Consider the following 17,005-nt stretch of genomic DNA (forward strand, 5'->3'; position numbering starts at 1 on the left):
AAGATAGAAGAAGAAGAAGAGATGAAGAAGGAGGAGGAGGAGGAGGAGGAGGAGAAGGCCAAGGACCTTCTATCCTTCTCCTCCTCCTTCTCCTCCTCCTCCTCCTTCTTCTTGATTTCTTCTTCTTATGCCATTTTCTTTCTTATCCTCTTTCATATTATCCTTGCTTTAATTAACCCAACAATGACATAATTAGCCCATTTAGCTCCAAAATACCATAATAAGCTCAAAATGGCATAAGAACCTTGGTTAGCTCATGAATATTATATAGTTAGCTTGTTTTCCTCTAAAATGGCATAATTGGAATATTTAGCTCAAAAAGAAGGAGAAGGAAGAAGAAGAAGAAGAAGAAGAAGAAGAAGAAGAAGAAGAAGAAGAGCAGAAGAAGAGAAGGAGAAGGAGAATAAGAAGAAGGAGGAGGAGGAGGAGAAGAGAAGAAGAAGGAGAAGGAGGAGAAGAAGAAGGAGAAGGATCCCTCCTTCTTCTCCTTCTTCTTCTCTCCTTCTTCTCTTCTTTTTTCTTCTTCTCCTCCTCCTTCTCCTTCTCCTTATCCTTCCCCTTCCCCTCCTCCTCCTCCTCCTTCTTGTTTTTCTTCTCCTTGTTCTCTTCTTGCTTCTTCTCTTTCTTCTTCAATTTAGCTTATTTGTAATATATATGTTGTTGTTCTTCTTCTTCTGACTTTCTTATTCCCATTTTGCAGATTGGATGTACTACATGCATGGAAGCTGGCGTTGGAGTGCTTTAGTTTCCATTCTTATTTGAGTTGATGAACAATGTGTTGGTTCTTTGTATGTGTTGATGAACAATATATGTGCAACTATATGTATGTATATATGGATGAAACTTTGTATGTGTTGGTTCTTTTGACATATGGGATGTACGTTGATGAACAAATGGCATTGATGAGCGTTATATGTATATCATATATGTGTTGTGATCTATTTATGATATATGTGCTATGAATTATATGTATATGTGCTGTGAAATAGAAAAAATAAATAAAAATGTGACAATATAGGCTCTTTGTCGTCTGCCAGCTGATGGCAAAGGCCTTTGCCGTCAGCCAGCCGACGGCAAAGGTGCCACGTGGCGCCCAGCTGTGCAACCTGGGCAGTAGCAGCTGGTCATATAGTCTCTTTGACGTCCACTTCCTGGGGGCAGACGGCAAAGAAGAGGGCACAGAGGAGGAGGCAGACGGCAAAGAGTGGAGAGAGGGGGGAGGGGAGGACCCGGCAGACGGCAAAGATTGTCCTGGAGGCAGACGGCAAAGATGGAGGGGAGGCGAGGGGAGTAGAAGGCACACGGCAAAGATTGACGGGGAGGCAGACGGCAAAGGCTCCGTTAACCCCTAACGGAGGCAACGCATGTCGGCTGCCGTCTCAAAAGCTTTGCCGACTGCTCCTAGTGAAAGCTGACGGCAAAGCTCTTTGCCGTCCGCTTTGGGGGGCAGACGGCAAAGAAGGTCCTATGCCGTCGTAGGCTGACGCAGAAATTTTGCCGGCCGTGACAATCTTTGCCGTCTGTGGTATTGTCTTTGCCGTCAGGGATACTGTCTTTGCCGTCTGTGATGGCAGACGGCAAAGAAGGTGATTCCTGTAGTGATACGTTTGTTTTGGCTATGTTACCGCTTGCTCAGCCCTTATTATATTGTTGCTAGTTGCAGGTGCAAGTTGCTTTCCACGTGACAACATGGCTTCCTTGATATATCACGATATTATTGCTATTTAATTTAATGCACCTATGCGCTAGGTAAAAGGTGGAAGGCTTGGCCTTTTGGCTCGATGTTTTGTTCCACCTTTGCCGCCCTAGGTACTTGTGTACCAGTGTTATGTTTCATATTGAGTGATCCTAACATGCTTGGGGTTGTTATGGGGACCCCCTTGATAATTAATCATAGTTTAAAAATCTTCCGACAAGGCCCAACTTTGGTACTACATTTGCCTAATAACTAATAAAATTGCATATGGACTTTCTCGGCCCCGTGGATAATTAGTCAACAACCCAGGGCAGTGCTCCTCATGAGTGTTGGTCCAAACTAGAGCACTATGCAGGGCCACCCCTAGGCAACTCGGGTGATTTCTATCAGGCCACTATACACTAGCCTATTTGGTCGTGTTCTGAGAATGATATATGCAGATGCTATCGGGTTTGTCGACACGTCAGGTGGCCTTGCTGGATTTGTTTTACCTTCTACAAAATATCTTGGATGGGATTTCGAGGATACTTTGGGCTATCCTGAGGTTGAGGTCTTCCAACGGGATTCCGAGGAGACTACAGGTTTTCCGTGGTTGAGGTTTTCCACGTAGCTTGTGGCTAGTTTGTGATGGATAAGTTGGAGCACCCATGCAGGGTTAAATATTTCTGAGAGCCGTGCCCGCGGTTATGTGGCAACTTGGAAACTTTGCCTAACATCAGGTCATATCAAACTTGAAGTAAATCCAATTAAAATATGCCAACTGTGTGCGTAACCATGACTATCTCTACTCGTGAGTTCTGTATCCGAGAGAGGACACGATGGGGTTGTGTTTGACTCGTAAGTAGGTGTTCAGGATCACTTCGTCATCATTGTTAGTTTACGACCATTTATGCATAGATCACCCTCCTCTTGTTCCTATACTCATAAGTTAGCCACTCAAATAAATGCTTACTGCTTGCTACAGCCTCACCACTTAACCATTCCTCACCCATTAAGCTTTGCTAGTCTTGATACCTTTGGAAATGATATTGTTGAGTCCGTGTGGCTCACAGATTACAACAACAAAAATTGCAGGTACGGGTAAAGTGATACTTTGACGTGAGAGCGATGATTGTTCTATTTGGAGTTTCTTCGTCTTCTTCTTCTTCATCGTCGATCATAGGATGGGTTCCAGCCCGACAGCTTATGATAGCAAGGATGGACGTCATTTATTCGTTTGATTTCATCCGTAGTCAGACACTGCTCTTCTGAATTGTGATTGAATGTATGTTTGTATTGAGATGATCATGATTAGCTTGTGGCAAGTGTAAACCAATTCCATATACTCATCTCTTCCTTACATGTACTTGTAACAATATCCATTCTCATGAAACGACGAGACGCGCTTCTATCTATTGAGTCCCTCGAGCTAAAATAAGGATATGACCACATCTTGGGTGTTACAAGTTGGTATCAGAGCAGTACCAACCTAGGAGCTCCCTTGATTGATCGAACTTTCCTAAGTCAAGTCTAGTGAAAACTATTTTGAATCTAGTTATATATCACACAGTAGGATTCTTTTTACTCCTATTCTATGCTCTGGTGAGGAATTCTGACGTATGAATTTGAATTATACCCTTTTCTCATCCAACTTTTTAGGACCACGCAAGTATTTTGGAATCTCTATGATTTCGATGTGTCGGTATTATGTACTTGGTGCCTCCTGTCTATGCGGAGTAGAGCTCCACGGGGTTCTTAACACATTGTTATCCTTCAATTTCCTTGGTATCTCAGGATGCGTACATCGAAACGCTTCAATACTTTGCTTGGTGGTAAATAGTTCCATGACGTTTCCCTAGTACTATTGGAGATAGCTCGGATGATCTATCAGGTCATGTATCATTGTTTATCAAAGTTCTGAGGTTGATGAGTTTGCGGAACTTCTCGGATATGTGTTGAGGGCTGCGGCTGCAGTTTTGCAGCTTATTACATTGAGTAGGTTCCTGTACCCGCAACATGATAGCATAACCATGAATATTTAGGGAGTTCTTCATCAGGAATTCAAGTAATTACCTAGGATAAGCCTTCCAACAAATTCATAATGGGTTATGCACTTGTTTGTGGCTTAATTTCCAAGCCTCATCACTTGTTTTGTTGGAGTATGGTAATTCGAGTTACTTCCATGTCAACTGTTGATTCCATATCGTTCCTAAGCGGTGTTCTAATATTTCTATGGGAATGCTAATCCTCTGTCCAACCGGAATTGTCATGCCAATTCTTTTCAACCACTCTGCTTCTCTTCAAGTTAATTCAATCATTTCTAAAAGTTGCAAGATCAATCCTCTTTTTTTTGTGTTCGTTTCATCTGCCACAAGTTGGCTTTGTTTTCCCCCACCGTCCCTCCCTTTTTATTCAATGATTAAATAATCATTATAGTGCATTTATTTCATTATTGCTTCCATTATCTTTTCTTATGTATTATATCCGGTGATTCATTGTGAAGACGCTCCGACTTACATCATTCTTCATTCTCATTTTTTCTTCTTCGATGGATTCAATTCAAGCTTTCGATGTTCATCAAATACTTTTCATTTGTTCAATGATTTTCGATGTTGGAGATCCTTATCCAAGCCTCTCTTATTTGTTAATCCCTCTCTATTCTATCTGGAGTGCTAATGATATCTCTCAAGATTCATGTTTTCATTCAAATCCTTTTTATTATTCCGAGGTTCTCGCTGCATCAAGTTTTTAATTGTACCGGTGCAATCTCTCCTTCTAAGCAATAATTCCAATGATATTATCTTTTAGTGGGCCCATAACCCACAGGTTCTCCCCAGGATCTTACCTGGCTCTTCTAATATTTTTCTAGAAATCTCAAGTTCTTTTCAGTATGGCGTAAGAATGGATTCCATCAGTCATATTTGTTCTCCAAGATCGCTTTGAATTATTATCATCATCGTCCCAACCGTTCTTTATTCATTGTTTTGGAGATATTAGTAACTCTTGATGTTGTTTCTCCTCATCATTCTCAGTATTGAAGACCAAAGAAGTGTTTCTCTTAAATCTTGTCCATTTTGTTGGAGATTGTCATCTCAGCTTCGTGCTACTTTCTTAAATTATTTCCAATAATTAGAAATTCCTTCCATATCTATCCGGTGCATTTCAGAGTTTTTTCGTTTCTCGATCTCCCGAAGGCCATCATTTCAGAAGATTTCTTTGTTCTCACCTTTCCACTTTCATTCTCAAATTCTTCTCAATTGTTGTCTCTTCATTCATATCTCAATTATTCTAGTGCCTTTGGTTGTTTTTTGATAGGTAGATTGTGATCTATTCATTCTCATGTATTCCATTCATTCGTATATCATCATTCGTTCTTTCCATTCAATCCTTTTTCGTAAAGGATGCTTTTGAATTCATTTGTGGTAGAAGTTATCATTTTCTTCTCCGTTCTTTTCTTTCCAATGATATAGCTTCTATTCTTTCATTCCGGAGGCATTGTGATGTTGCTCTCTTTGAACCATCATCTTGTTTTATCAAGATCATGTTCTTTCCTTGTTTATCTATTTAACCGGTGTGTTGTGTCATTTTTTTCAAGGTCCTTCCATCTTATCATGTTTTGCTTCACTTTCCTACCGGAGTGCTGCCCAAACTCTTTCTTTCTCATTCGTTGTCTATCTTGTTTCAATCGAAGTGGTTTCCAATTCTCGTTTGTTCCTCATGCCATTCTTCATCTCTTTCCAGCCTTCAATTTTATTTGTTTCACTCGTTTGTCAAAGAAGAAACTTATTTTACCTCTTCCACTTTGTCTTCCACTTCTCATTCTAAGATCTCGGGTAGAGATCTCTTGTTAGTGGAGGAGAATTGTAATAGCACGGAACCGACTCTCCAGAAGATTCCCTTTTGATTTTGTTGTCACCGTGTGTTTTAATTGGTTGTCGCATTCATCATGGCATCATGCGCATCATCCGCATTGCATCGACGCTCTGTTGTCATCATTTATCAAAACTTGTGTCAGTTATTAGTTGCCGGTGCTCTTTTTTCTTGTCGACGACCATTTCGGGACCAACCACACACGCATGCACCCACGGCTTCTTATATTGTTGTTTTAAAGGCGCATATAAAACATTCTTGGAATGGGTTGAAAGTTGGCATGCGGTCTTATTTTATTGTAAGTAGAACGCCTACCAAATTTCGTCGCATTCGGAGGATGTTTGATACTCGAACGGTTAAAAATATAGCAACACTATAGCAGTTCAAATCGCACACATTATTCGTATATAAAAACATGTTGTTGGGATGCCCGTTTCCCTCTCTTATCATGCCCAACCTTTCTGCACAGTGCACACACCCCACGCGCACGCCCGATAACTTTACCGAACCCGGAACGCTAGTCCATGACTAGTGGGTCCGAATCATCCCCGTAATACCCCAAACCATCACCCGTTTTTCAATTGGCCTCCCTAACCTAGTAATTCTCAACCATCCGATCGAATCAAAGGGTCCAAATGGCCCTAAAACTAACCACTTGCTATATATGGTCCATCCCCCAACCGACCCGATCTCAACAAGGACATCAATCATCAAGCCATCAGCCTTTAGCCAGGCCTCACTTATCATGAGAGACCAGTCCGCATCTTCTATGAAGCCGAGCGTTGCACCAGAACCCGCACCATCAAGTAATTCAAGGTCCATTCCAGTAACCACACTGAAACAGGAGCAACATGGGAGCGTGAAGACTACCTTAGATCACAGTTCCCTTATCTTTTAGTGCTTGGCCTAGGAATCTCCGGAGCGAGATTCTTGTTAGGGAGGTACGTTTGTCACACCATGTGTTTGTACCACTTTGCCACATTATGTTTTATAAAGTTTAGAACCATTTAAAACTTTTTGTGTGCTTGTGATGTTTGATCTCATTGCTACTTGTTTGTGTGATTGATTGTGTTTTGAACCACCAAAATTTATTCATCTCTCAAAAACTCATCTCCTTGACCCCGAACCTTTGCCCAATGATCATTCCATGTGTATGGGACCAGGAACTATTTTCATAAAATATTATTTCAACCAAAAGGCATTTATTTACTTTAAGCTTTCAAATACCCCTCAGTTAAGATTTGTACTACAAGTCCTCAACTTAGGAGAGATGTTTTACCGCAAAGAATTTATTTGGATCGTATTATCAAAAAGACTTCCCAATACCAGCAAATAATTATTTTAAAAGTTATTTTCCTATTTTATTTAAATACTTCTTTTTCGACCAAAAATGTCTTCTATAAGGAAAAATCATTTTCTTACTTCAAAAATATTTGAGAAAAAATAGGGAACTCAGTGGACATGTATTTTCCATATATAAGAGTCTCAACACATGGTCATGTTCAAAATATTGGACAAAACCCTCAAAACCCTTTCTGCCTATTTCAAGCTTTTGAAATATTTCCATAGGAAGTATTCCCAATAAATTCGAGAAAAATTCTAGCAAGTCACACATGCTATATGTGATGATCTTGCCAAGTTTCATACCAATCCAAGTTGATTTAGTTCATAAAAATAATGCAAAACCCTCTATGTCCAAAACCAAATTTTAGCAACTTTACATTGCCAAGTTTACGCAATTGATCTCAAACTTTGAAGGAGTGATCTAGACCCCAAATAAGGATGCTACACCAGGTTGTGCATTTGTGGGGATATATTTGCCCAGGTAGGTTTACAGAAATCTGATTTTGTCCATTTCAAGGGTTTTTCATGTTTACATTGTCAACTTTGCTCAAATAAGCTCAAACCTTGTGATCCCTCTTATTTTCACCCATCCATTGATCCTGTTAAATGTCACTTCAAGTCAGAAATTTTACCTTGCTCAAAACAACCTCAAACACCTTGTGGTAGTATGGTAAAAGCTGCACTTTTACCCCTTCCACTATTCCCCTTCACTCCAAACTGTTACAACAACCCCACATTGTTATCTTTTACCTATAGTAAGAGGCTCCAACTTTGGTTCAATGATTGTGGTGAGTAAAATCACAACTACCTCTCTAGTTTACTTTGGCAAAAGCTTCCCTCCACAGTTCCTTTTACCTCTCCTCCCTCCTTAGGTCCCAAGCATCCAAAGGGCATCTATGCATGCTCCGGCAGCTAGTGGACAAGTTGGGACACGCAAGAGCGCATGGGCGCAACATGGGAGGCAATTAGCATGTTCTTGAGCGTGCTTCAGTGCCCATCCGCACTGTAGCCACCCCCATCCCAAAGCTCCCAACAGCCTTGGGCGATGGGACTGTGCCCCCCGAGGCCCCCTCAGCGTCCAGGACACGCTAACCTGCCGGGCCCTTCTTCCCTCTTTGTCTGACAACCTCTACAACGCATGCCTGCGCCACCCAATTCGGCTCGTAGGCGCCCACGCTCGGGGCCCCCCACGAGCTTGCCCCCGCTTCCTCCCATCCTCTCCCCGACCCTAGACCGCACCCAGAAGGCCATAGACAAGCCCCCAAAGCGCCTCGTGACTCTCTAGCAGCTCAAGTGTTGCGGCCGTGGATGAAACCCATAGTGCTCCAGCACCCGGCTACTTAAGGGCCTCCCTGAGCCCTCTCTCACCCTCTAGACTCCCACTCCCGCACCCAATGAAGCCCTAGCAACGCCCAAAGAGCCACCGGAACTATCTTCACTTCGGATCGACTGAGGCCCCGCCGCCTCATCTCAAAGGAGTACGTGCAGTATGACCTTCCTCCGCCCCTGTTATCTTTTGATCCGAGGTCCCTGAACGTCCCTGACCCTGTTCCACCTCCTCTTTCCTCTAATTACAGCCCAGGGCTAGCAACTCGACTTCAATATGGAGCTTCGACGCTCGGGTCCATCATCTTTGTTGACCATCACCGCTAGCGACGAACTCTACCTCTCGTGGAAGCGCTCAAGCCTCCTGCGCACACCCGTGTCCTCGGTACTTTTAGCCGCTACCAGAAACCCCGTCGGTGAGCTCTCTCCCTCCCATGTCTTGAGGTTAAAGACGACCCTCGGTGGTGCATGTTTATCATCCTCCTTCTTCCCTCTCTCATGCTGACCACTTGGGCCCTCCGGAACCGCGTGTCGGGTTTGACCCGGGGCGTGGCGCGGCAATTGGAGGCATACTCCTCCACCCCTCCTTCGACGTGGCCCCCTGACCGCCAGCTAGTGTGTGTGGGCCGAGGCCAACACAGCAGGATCTGTTCTGGCCCAGCCACTCGATGGAGTTTTGTTTATCCTTTTCCTTTTTCTATTCTTTGCAGAACTTGAAAAAAAATCCCTAGGATTAAATATTGGTCCAAATGAAGTGATTCAAAATCCTAAATTTTTCTAAAAACCTGAAATATATAATGGTGTCACTTGTGTAATGTTTACACAATGTTTTATTTAAAACCTAGTTTTGAATATTTTAACTATCTAGTAAAATGCTTTTTGACACCTTTTACACTCAAGACCAAAGTCTGATATTTTTTACAAGACTTACATTCACCCTGCTATTTTACAAGGTGTGACATTTTTAGGAAGACTTTATTTTCTCTCTTATTGTCGTGGCCTTATTATTCCCGTTATAATTGTGACCATAGATTGTGTTGTTCACGAAGAGCTTGGACCAGAAGACTTTGAAGAGACCGGAGAGTTTGTTGAGCCAGGCAAGCAACCCCTTGACCATGACTTGAAACCCGTTTTGCATGGCATATAGTACTTACTATGTTGCATTGACTCATGATGACTATGGTGACCACCTTTATGGGTTGCCTCTGTTACTTCCTCATTGATACTTGCATGACATGACTCTACTCGTGCTTAGAGTTGTTTGAGTGGTAAATTGATGAGTTGCAATGTAGTTGCTACACAAATGGGTGGGAATATGCATGGTCATGGAAACAGCTTTGTTTTCAAAGACTTTTCGGAAACCCGTCGGGTGCCACTAATGCCCGAGGGAGATGGCGTTGAGATAGGTGACCACTTGAGAAAGATGTGGTGTACCAAGGGAAGGTGTGTGTGTGTTTTCCAGAACAGAGAGATTTAAGATTTGTCAACCATCCCAACCTTACATGTACAACCAAGATACCCCTTATGTGACGGTGCTTTGTTGATTACTATGGTCGGTACTAGAAGAGAACCCACATTACCAATGGAGGGAGTGCGCGGTCACCCTCGATACGGAATCGTGTGAGGGAAGGGTGACAATGGGTTGTTTACACACACTGCGCACACGGTTGGTCCCTGCATGGATGACTCTTGCGATGAACATCATGCGAGCTATGTGCCAATGAGTGGACTCTTTGTTAGTATCGTCATGGGAAAGGCATTGTTCGGGTACTTACCTCGGGTATAACAATACCGCGAGTCTTGGATTTCCACAAAAGTTTCTCCATTCTTGTGGGTAAAGTCTACAACCTCTACAGAGTGTAAAACTATTCGAATAGCCGTGTCCATGGTCAAGGACATTTGGGTGGTGCTGCTGAAACTATGTTTGATATTTTTCACAACTTGTGTGTGTGCGTGAGAAAGATGATGGTTTGACACTTGAGTTAAGTCAGATGACTTAGCATGGGAGTGAACAAGACACGTTCAACCCCGGATTATATTGATATATGTAACATGTTCATATGGATATCGGTTACCTCGTGATGCATAACTTCATATGAAACTGATCATGTCTTGCATTTAAAATTAGCTTTTGGCAAAATTACTTATTACTGCTATATCATGCATGGTAATTACCTTGTTCCACATCATGGGTTGCTTGTGAGTACATTCAAAGTACTCATTGGCTTGCACTAGTTATTTAATTGGCCAGGCCTGGAACAAGAGGAGTTTGATGAAGAGTTCATTGGAGATTAACGTGCAAACTAGGATGCTTCCTAGTCAGAATGCATCTAGGGTTAAAACAGATGGCATGGGTTCACACTTTCGTTCAGGATTTCCACTGCTAGTTAAGTTTGGTGTGTTGGCCTTCGAAGCCCTATCTATGTAACACTTGGCCTCCGTCCTTATTTGTATCCAATGGTATGAATGGATGTAAGACTCTTATTATTCAACTTATGTGTGTTAAGTGAGCATTGATCACTGGGATCAGTGTACACATGCATTCGGTGATCTTGACTTACGGGTCAGGGTCCCCACATGTGGGCAGGCAAGGCGAGGGTCGCTGCCACCAAGAAGCAGGTTGAGGTCAAGGGTGCGGGGATCGCCACCCACCCCTGAGATGAGCCCTCCCACGGCTTCTCTGGGCCGAGAGAGGCACTCGAAGCAGAGGCAGGAGATGGCCAGGTCCTGGAGCGTTAAGGTGGCGACCCCGCCCATGATGCATGTCCAGAGCCGGCTGTCGCCCAACCGACCTGAGGTGACGCGGCGTCGGTCACTCAGTAGGTGGTGGTGGAGGAGGGGAGCGGCCGGCCAGGCCTGCGGCAAAGCCACCACACTGGTCGGAGCCAAGGGCCCCGATCGACGATGCTCGGGCCCTTGTCTTTTCATTGGTGCACACTGGCCCTACATCGACCGGGACGAGCATGTCGAGGCCGTCCGGTTGGGGATCTGTTCAGCTAGGCCAATCCATGACACATCTCCATGAGGAGTGGATGAAGCTAAGTCGTGCCCCCTACATTAACGGGTCAACCATGTTGGCACGAGAAGAGGACCTTGTGCTTGCCGGCATGGCCGGTGTGATGGCGCGGTACTGATAATGGGTGGTGGCCTTCGCCGATGTTGCGGTAGGCAACTTCCATGCCGTGGTGCAGGCCTTTCAGGTTAGCCTTCGCCCATAGCATTTCTGCTTCAAATTTGTCTTTTCTTTTAGTGGAGTCACGCGAGCGCCCCCAGTGGGTGTAGTCTTCGAGATGAGGGCCGGCTACGCTCCTACATGACTGCCAGGCTAGATCTTCCCATAACATTTTCATTTTTCCTCGCAATTTTCATGCAAGCTGAGAACATGAAGCGCAACGCGCTATTGACTGAGGTTATCGTGATGTACCATTTTAGCAAAAACGTGTATTGTAAGACCAAGAAGACCTCGGCATCCAAACGGCACAGCTGCACAAGGCCAAAGTATGCGTCTTCTAGTGGGTGCATGCCAGCGGACCCACTAGGTGTAGTCCCTGAGATTCAGGACGGCGGCATGGCTACGTGGCAACTGGCCAGATCTTCCCAGGTATTTCTTTTTGATTATTTCTTTCGTCTAGCTGGGTATTGACATACTTTCTTGTTTCACAGGGAGTCATCTGAGGTGGAGGTGTACGAGCTACGGTGTAGACTGGGGGAGGTCCCGGGGAAACGGGACGAGGTGGCTGACGAGCACGACCTGCTGGTGAAGGACCTCTAGGCATATCGGTAGGCGACAGAGCGGTTGGTGTTCAGCCATAAGGCAGAGCTAGAATGCCTTGCCGCTGAGCTTGAGAAGGAAGTGGCGGTCAAGGAGGACGCAGTAAAAGTGTTGGATGTGAAGGAGGAGGAGGCGGGTGCCCTCCATGCCGAGGCGGGTGTTGATTGTAACACCAGAAAAATGAAAAGCAATACAAAGTTAACAGGCACGACACGAGCCTTTAGCCATCAAATCCATCGATCAGTTTTATTCGTGTCGCTAGTTACGCAAGTTCCGTCAAGTAGCCGGCCGAAGCAAGAATCGCGTAGGCACGCCTGTACAGCTGCATACGCACGTTCAAAAGCCAACAATTGGTATCTAGAGCCTCGACGATCTACAATCTACGATGACGGACAGCGACGCTGAGTCGGTCGAGTCCGGCAGCGGCGGTACCAAGGCGAACAAGAACGACGACAAGGTGAAGAAGGGCGTTAAGTCAGCAACCGGTGGTGGAGGAACGAGCGGCGCCAACGCCGACGCGCATCGCAACATCCCCATCCAGTACCCGATGCTCACCGACGCCAACTACGGCGTGTGGGCGGTGAAGATGAAGATTATTCTTCGATCCCTTTGAGTGTGGGAGGCCATCACGGACGACGACATCGACGAGGAGCGCGACGAAGGTGCCATGGCCGCCATAGCCCAGTCTGTGCCGGATTCCGACATTGGCGGAGTTCGAGACGGCAAGAGAGGCGTGGAATGCACTCAAGGAGATGAGGATCGGAGAAGATCGCGTCACCAAGGCTCGGGCACAAGTGCTGAAGCGCCAATTTCACAAGTTGCAGATGGAGGAAACTGAATCGGTGAATGACTATGCCATGCGTCTTACTACTTTGGTGGGAGAGATCCGCTCGCTTGGTGCAAAGCTCGATGAGACCGAGATCGTGGAGAAGTTTTTCAGTTCAGTCACTGATAAATTCACGTACATCATCGGCACGCTCGAGCAGCTTTACGACATCGACGACATGACCATAACGGAGGCGATCGGACGATTGCGGACATGGGAAGAGAATGCTCGTGGCTGTCGGAAAGGCAAAGGAGGAGGTAGTGACCAACTCATGTACTCGCGCGGAGATTGGGAGGCCCCAAGTAGCAAAGGAAGGCGTGATGGTGGCGAATGCTCAAGCAACGTGAAGCGCGACGGACAAACCGGAAAAGGCAAAGGAAAAGGCAAGCCACAAGGTCGTAGTAAGGCGGACCAATCTAAAGGGCGGAAGCCACGAAACTTGGATTTATCCGAGGTTAAGTGCTATAACTGCAACGAGATGGGTCACTTTGCAAAGGATTGTCCAAAGCCTAACAAGCGGGAGATCAAGGCAAATTTGGCAAAGCAGGAAGACGAAGGTCTAGGTCTTTTAATGGCCGAAGTTTGTGATCTCGCTGAAACGGTGGTTGTGAAACCAAGCCGGAAGGTGCTACTTCATGAGGAAAAAGTGACACCAAAGTTATCCGGTGATCAGAACGTGTCGTGGTATCTCGACACGGGTGCCAGTAACCACATGACGGGGTGCAAGGAGAAATTCCTCGAGCTGGAATACGATGTTGAAGGCTCGGTCAAGTTCGGTGATGGTTCAGCTGTGGAGATTTGCGGGCAAGGATCTGTCCTCTTTGAGGGTCTCACAGGCGAACATCGCATACTCACCAGAGTGTACTACATCCCACGGCTGCGCAACAACATCATCTCTATTGGGAAGCTTGACGAGAATGGATGCAAGGTGAATATAGAGAGCGGAGTGATGACGATCTTCGACAACCTCCGAAATGTGCTAACTCGTGTTAGTCGCACACGGAACAGGCTCTATATCCTCAACCTTGATCAATCTCAACCGGAGTGTTGGCTCGCCAAGAGTGATGATGATTCGTGGTTATGGCATACTAGATTTGGACATGTTAACTTCTACGCCTTGAAGAAGATTACAAAGATGGAGATGGTATCAGGGATGCCACTTATCGACCATGTTAATCGAGTATGTGACGGGTGCTTGGTTGGAAAACAGCACCGCAGGCCGTTCCCTGCTCAGTCTACCTATCGTACAAGTGATGCACTCGAGCTGCTCCATGGTGATCTATGTGGCCCTATCACCCCGGCAACTCACGGAGGAAATAAGTACTTCTTCCTTGTGGTAGATGACTACTCGAGATACATGTGGGTCGTTCTCCTACGGTCTAAAGATGAGGCGTTTGAAGCGTTCAAGAAGTTGAAGACTACAACGGAGATGGAACACAAGCTGAAGGTTCGCGCTCTACGGACAGATCACGGCGGAGAGTTTACGTCGAATGAGTTCAACGACTACTACGAGAAGATTGGCATAAAGAGGTTCCTCACGGCACCTTACACGCCGCAGCAGAATGGGGTCGTTGAAAGGCGCAATCGAACCGTCATTGACATGGCAAGGAGTTTACTCAAGAGCAAGAACCTGCCGAGGATTTTTTGGGGAGAACCTGTCTCGACGGCGGTCTATCTTCTCAACCGGGCTCTAACGAAGGCGGTGATCGGCAAGACTCCGTATGAAGCAATTTACGGACGTAAGCCGAATGTGTCTCTTCTACGGACGTTCGGGTGCGTGGCACATGTGAAGACGGCGGAGCCACATCTCTCAAAGCTTGCCGATCGTAGCACCAAGATGGTGTTCATCGGATACGAGAGCAGTTCTGGCACCAAGGCATACCGTTTCTACGATCCACAAACCAAGCATCTACAGATTTCATGCGACGTCGTGTTTGAAGAAAACCAAGCGTGGAATTGGAGCGCCGCAGCCGACGATGCTCCAAACAGTAACATATTTGCAGTTGAATTTCCAACTGACGATGATGCAGGAGAAGATGTCCAGGTGGTTGGCAAGACGCCCAACAAAGGTGACCACAATGGTAGTGATCATCATGATGCCGACACCGACGACGACGCGCATAGGTCGCAAGGAGATAGCGACAACGCCGTGCACGACACAGGCGGAGATCTCGACGACAACATCGACAACGAGGCGCATAGTGAGGACGACAATCAAGATGATGGTCACGGTCACGACGACTACGCCGACGACACGGATGTCGATGACACACCAGGGTCTCAGCCGTCTTCCTCAAGTGCATCAACACCGACACAATTTGTGTCACCTCCTCCGCAAGCCACAACGAATTCCTCAGGGCCTCGTCGCTACAAGACCCTCAAGTCTACAAGTACACAAAGCCAGTTACGCTCGAGTACTCTGGACTATGTCTGTTTGGAGTTGAGGAGCCGGCGAACTTCGTAGAGGCGAGCAAAAGTCCTAGCTGGACGCACGCCATGGATGAGGAGATGAAGGCAATTGAGAGCAATGGCACATGGACTTTGGTAACCCGACCTCCAAACCAAAAGACGATAGGTTTGAAGTGGGTTTACAAGTTAAAGAAGGACACGGAGGGTGCCATTGTGAATTACAAGGCAAGACTCGTTGCAAAGGGCTATGTTCAACGTCAAGGAGTTGACTATGATGAGGTGTTTGCACTGGTTGCTCGAATTGAGACGGTGAGAGTGCTCCTAGCTTTGGCAGCACAAGAGGATTGGAAGGTTCATCATATGGATGATAAATCCTCTTTCCTCAACGGCGATCTCACAGAAGAAGTGTCATGGAACAACCCCTTGGCTACGAGAAGAAAGGCGAAGAAGGGAAAGTTTACAAGCTCAAGAAGGCACTTTATGGGTTGAAGCAAGCGCCAAGAGCTTGGAACTCAAAGTTAGACCGAAGTCTGGTCTCGCTCGGGTTCAAGAGATGTCCCCTTGAGCATGCAGTCTACACAAAGAACTCCAAAGGCTCAAACCTGCTAGTTGGAATTTATGTTGACGATCTGATTATCACCGGAGATAGCGTACAAGAAATTGAACGTTTCAAGGCGCAAATGAAGAACAAGTTCAGCATGAGTGATCTGGGATTACTAAGCTATTACTTGGGCATCGAAGTGAAGAAAAGCTCCGGAGAGATTTCCCTATGTCAATTGACTTATGCGGTCAAGTTATTGAAAAAGTGTGGCATGTCAGATTGCTACGAGACACAAGTTCCAATGGACCAACTTCACAAGTTGAGCAAGCGTAGCTCAAATCCTCTGGTGGACACCACAATGTATCGAAGCGTTGTGGGCAGCCTAAGATATTTGGTGCATACCCGACCTGACTTGGCTTATTCAGTCGGGATCGTGAGTCATTTCATGGAGAATCCGACAACCGAGCACATGAGCGCGGTCAATCAAATCTTGCGCTATGTGAAAGGCACCATTAATCTTGGTTGCACGTACAGAAAGGGAAAGGAAGGATTGATCCTTCGTGGATATTCAGATAGTGACATGGCAGGTGATGTTGATGACCGAAAGAGCACAACCGGCATGGTTTTCTACCTTGGCCCGAATCCGATTAGCTGGAATTCTCAGAAGCAAAAGATGGTGGCACTGTCTTCATGCGAGGCAGAATACATAGCGGCAAGCATGGCGGCTTGTAAAGCAGTGTGGCTGAGAAGACTCCTAGCTATTCTTGCAAAGCAGGAGGTGCAGAACGTGTCACTGAAGATCGATAACCAAGCTGCAATCTCGTTGTGCAAAAATCCGGTTCATCACGAAAGGATCAAGCACATTGATACCCGGTTCCACAATATCCGGGAGTGCATTGAAGAAGGGTTGATCGAGGTTCAACATGTGAACACGAAAGACCAACTTGCCGATATTTTCACCAAGTCCCTGGGTCGACAGAAGTTCATCGAGATGAGGAGGAAAGTCGGAGTGCAAGAAGGGAAGTCAAGCAACAAGATTAAGGAGGTGAATGTAGAAGTTAATCATGTTGTTTCTTTAGGATTAGGAAAGAAAGACAAACCGAGTCCTAGTAGTATTAGGATTCCTAGTCCTAGTCTATTTCACTAGTCCCTTGTGACGTGTATAAAAGACACCCTAGCGGTGTTGATTGTAACACCAGAAAAACGAAAAGCAATACAAAGTTAACAGGCACGACACGAGCC

Source organism: Hordeum vulgare, chromosome 4H (genome assembly GCF_904849725.1).
Source record: "Hordeum vulgare subsp. vulgare chromosome 4H, MorexV3_pseudomolecules_assembly, whole genome shotgun sequence".
Lineage (NCBI taxonomy): Eukaryota > Viridiplantae > Streptophyta > Magnoliopsida > Poales > Poaceae > Hordeum > Hordeum vulgare.